Genomic DNA, 4820 nt, shown 5'->3' with positions numbered 1-4820 from the left:
GCTTTTGTTTTTTTGAATGTCCAGAGGACCAGATTGAACTTTTTTGGGCTCAATCCAGTTAGCACTTAAAACTCCCTTATGCATTCCTTTCACTAGATGGTCAAACCTCTGTGAATTAGGAGCACATTTTCACGTTCCACATTTACCGGTAAACATGACACAGAAATGACGCATGTGTAGGTATACTGTGTGTTTACAGGCATCTTAGTTCACATCTGTTTCATGGTACATGAGCTTATTATATTATCTGTGTTAAAAGGTCTCTGTCTTTTGTTGCGTGCATGCAAACAACACAGAATGTGACATTTCAGCTGCTTCAGCAGCGGCGAATACTGACATAAATATGAAAGAGTGCTGCTGTCATCTTTTGGGTTTGGATGGTGAGAAATATACAAATTGCATCCATAATGATTTCCTGCTATGGAGCTAGCAAAATAAAGTTGCAAACATGAATAAAAATGATGTGACGTTGGTAATGTTAAGAGGTTTGTTGACAAAAAGCATTCCATTAGCTAGTAACAACATGAACTGGGCTAATGCATTGTGTTTTGAGAAAAGGCTTTTACGGCTCTTTCTGAAGTGTCTTGCTCATTTGTGTAGATCCACAAAAAACACACAAACAAACACAGACTTAGTGGAATACTAACGTTGTCTAATTGGTTGTCTGCGCGGAGACTTCTCAAAGTGGTGCAGTCAGACAACAGAATTTAAATGAGGTTTTATTTTAAGATGTGAATGACACGTAGAAGCAGCAGCTGGTGTAATGTCATATGACAGCAAGAAGGTCCACTGAGGTCCTGTCAGTCTTTTTCACCCTGACATGCAGACTGGCACACTGTTTGTCTGCTTTTAAAGTTTGTGCTCTGCATGACCTTTGACCCTGAATAGAAATGAGAAGGGGGAAAGGGGACATGCTTAATTAAATTTCTACGGAATTTAAATTTAGAAATATTAAAGCATATTTTGTGTAAAAGATAGAACTCTTTGTCTTGCCTATTTCAGATGGGTTAATCGCCAGCTACAGTTTGGAGAAATTTTAAAACCAGATTGATGAACTAAAGTCTAGTCTGACTGTAATCAACTTGGATTGGTGCCATCTTTGAACAGCTTCAATATCCAAAATGTTTTAGCAGTTCATGTCAAAGCTTTTCAATAAACCTTTAAAATCTGTTAAAATAAAAGTGCTTGCATAAGCTGCGATGGAAATCTGATTAAAAGATTTGAGGTGTTTTGAAGTCAAGACTGTGAAAGACAGGCCATTTCTGAACTCTTTTTTTTTTTTTTGATACAATAAGTCCAGAGACACCCATTTTCAAAGGAGATTTTGTCCTCAATCCTCAAAATCTCATCATAAGCATTCCAACCTTAATTAACAGTAAATAAGTGTGAAATACACTATCAGAGGCAATGTAAAAGTTTTGAAATAGTATTATTTTAAAACAATGTGGAATTTTGAAGGTATGAGTAGTTTTAAGAGAGAAGCATGCCATGGTTGATGTATGCTTAGACCCAGATGGAGGCAGACACGGGAGCTTGAGTAAAAAAAAAAAAAAAAAAACTATTTGTTTTATAAACAAAACAAAAAAGTTGACGTGGTGGAGAACACAGGAGAACATAAAGAGGACAGAGACAACACAATGAGCTGCTGGTAAGGTGGTGACAAGAGACTGGTTATATAGCAAACTGAGGGAGAGGAAAGTGTAAACACCTGAAACTGATTACTGATAGCTGGCAGGTGAGAGAGGCACGCAGGACTGGAAAAACACAGAGAGCTCAGTGAAGGCAAAATGGACATGATCCACTGAAACAAGGATTGATCTAAATACAGAAACACAAATGGATAAGAGTCTAAACTAACCAGGATCGATACAAGAAACAGAAACTCACTAAGAGATAATCAAGAAAACAATTAAAGTAAACTTGAAGAACCACTGAACTAAACACACTGATATAACAAAGAAATCAACATTGATCGTGGGTTTATAATAACCAGTAGCTCGCCATTACTGTCACATACATTATAAATGTTGTTTTTCAAACTGAGGATGCTCATAAAGCTATCTTCAATGTACAGCATAAGATTTATTGACCACCACAGGCAGAGTGGACAGGCAGACATAATTGTTTTTGACTTCATCTGCCTGCACGATCAGCATGGAATTTCTATTTGAAATAAATAATTTTAAATTATTTAGCACCTCCTGTACATTTGTCCAGCCCATACTGCAGGATAAGCTTCCTGCTGCAGTTGATCAGCTGTTCTCCGTGCAGAGCGTAGAAGTGGGCGTGGCCAAGAATGCTTGCAGGTGGCAAATAGCAGAGGAGGCAGGGAGCTGAAAATATCAAATCCGTGTGTGCGGATGTTTCTTTGTATTTGTTACCTTGTTAGACCAATTTTTCTAACACATGCTACATTGTGAGGACCAACTGCTTCTTATGGGGCCCAAAGCCCGAGCCCCATAAAAAGAAGTAACATTGGTGGGTTAGGGGTTACGTTTAGGACTAAGTTGTGAACTGAAGATATGTAAATGTCGGGGTTAGTGAAATAATCAATGAATGTACCTCTACAATTGATTTAATTGTAACTCTAACTTGAATCAACATGGTTGCCAAGCCGAACTGATATTAAAACACAACAAAAGTCCACTCAATTCTACAGATATGTTGTTAACATTTGGTCTGGTTGAAGCTGTGTGGCGATCACAAAACATACTTTTGTTGATAATCATCCTGAAAGATCTTAGCCCAAAATGAGCAATAAGTGTTGTAGTTGATCTACATAGTTTACCTGATAGCAAACTGTCTCTTTATGCAATGAACAGATTTTAAGGAAATTATCAGAAAGTTATCACTGATCGTACAACTGCAACTAATTAACTTTTGGAATCAATCCAAATCGAGGTGGCCTCCACAACTAATTAACATCAACCAAGACACGAATGGATTTAATTTGGTCAATTCTAGTTGCACTTATTTAAAGTTTAATGTGGTTGTAGCTTGGAGTGATTCACAACACAGACTCTAAACATGCAATCTCACAATATTGCATGAGATTGTGCATATTGTAATTTTTAAGGTTTGACAAAAATGATTATCATCCATTCGTTTATTTACCCCCTTTTCGCTTTTGGGTTCTTGTGTCTATTTCCAGTGGTCATTGTCTGAGAGGTGGGGGACACCCTGGACAGGCAGTATGCACATCACAGGGTCACATGGAGACAGATAACACAAACTATCATTTACACTCACATTCTCACCTAGGGACAGTTTAGGGTTACCAATTACTCAAATGATTTTGGTCTGTAGTGGGAAGCTGGAGTACCTGGAAATTATGTGTGCACAGAAAAAAAATAAATATAAAAAAAACACGCAAACTCCATACAGAAAGGTCCCAGGTAGGGTGACCATCTAATGATATTCTAGTTGTAAGGCTCTAACATCCTCACCACTATGGTGCCAAAATTAATTTGAGTTTTTTTTTCCAAAATAAAATTAATGCACTGTAGTCTAAAACTCGGATACAAAGGGCAGCAGGCAATGAGCATTATTTTCAAGGTTTGCTTACCTTTTAAGTTTTTATACCATCCTCACATGCATCATCAGTATAGTAAAACTACAACATTAAATGACATGTTTTAAGAAACAAAACACAGAACATTAAAAAACATAAAGCGCAACCTTGTGCAGTTGAACATACAGCAGTGATTTGGCAAAACTTTAGAAAATTTGACATGCATAAGGTTCCCATGGCTAAAATGTACTTCATCTGCTTTAGTGACTGCTGCAAACGTTTAAGCATAAATATGTTTCCAATTTTCTTGAACAGTTATGGGTTTATGGGGAGCTATCCATGGTGCTGAAGCAGAAAATCAGAAACTCCCAGAAGAAAACAATCTGTTTTAGGGCTTATAAGCAGAGGCTATGCTGATAAAAGTCAATTTAAGGTGACAGCCTTCCTGCAGTGAAGTTCAGAAGAACTCAATTTGAGTTTCAAACTGAAAGATTAATTTGACTGTCAAGGAAAGGGCACTCATCATTCAAGTATTGTTCATGTTTCAAAACACAAGATTGAAATGTCAAATTACAAAGCCTCTTCCAAAGATGATTTTTTTTTTTAAATCAGGATTTATAGAAATCATACAGTCATGACGTGCACCCTTTGTGCTCAAAAATACTTTCTTCAAACTATGTTCATTATTAATGTCTCTAGGAAATCATGAATTACACACTTTAGTCAGTGCTGTCAGTCAAGGAACAAATACTTGCCGTTCCTTCATAGAGATGTTTCACAGAAGTCACAGTTTACTTTGTGCAGATGGGTACACAAACTGGTGCTTGTTGAGATTTAGTGTTCTTTTTTTTTTTTTTTTTTTACTCTGAACCATGAAAGGTTCAGTGAGGCAAAAGCAAAGATACACAGTAATCCCATACAGATAACCTATAAAAATGCTTTACAGTTCATTCTGCACCTGCCTAACATAAAACCAAGAGCCCCATTGAGACTGGCTAGGCTGCAGTAATGTGTTGTGTTTAGATTTTGATGGATACAAGACTTTTGCTATGGCCAGTTGTTACAAATCAGGTTAGCTGATGGTTCATCTACAACATGTACTAAAGTGCATTTTTCAATTGAAAGAAACATAACAATAATAATTTAACTTAAACAAATTCCTAGACACTGAAAAATCATTACGGAGAAAAGTATTCTAACTAAAAAAAAAAAAATAAAAACTGTGGGACTCAATATGCTGGTTGTAGCATCAACTGCATCTTCATTTTTCTATTAAATAGGTATGGTCAACAAGACAACTTAAAGCCAT

The sequence above is a fragment of the Nematolebias whitei genome, chromosome 14 (genome assembly GCF_014905685.2).
Source record: "Nematolebias whitei isolate Nwh7 chromosome 14, NemWhi1, whole genome shotgun sequence".
Taxonomy (NCBI): Eukaryota; Metazoa; Chordata; class Actinopteri; order Cyprinodontiformes; family Rivulidae; genus Nematolebias; species Nematolebias whitei.
This window is presented reverse-complemented; position numbering follows the sequence as displayed.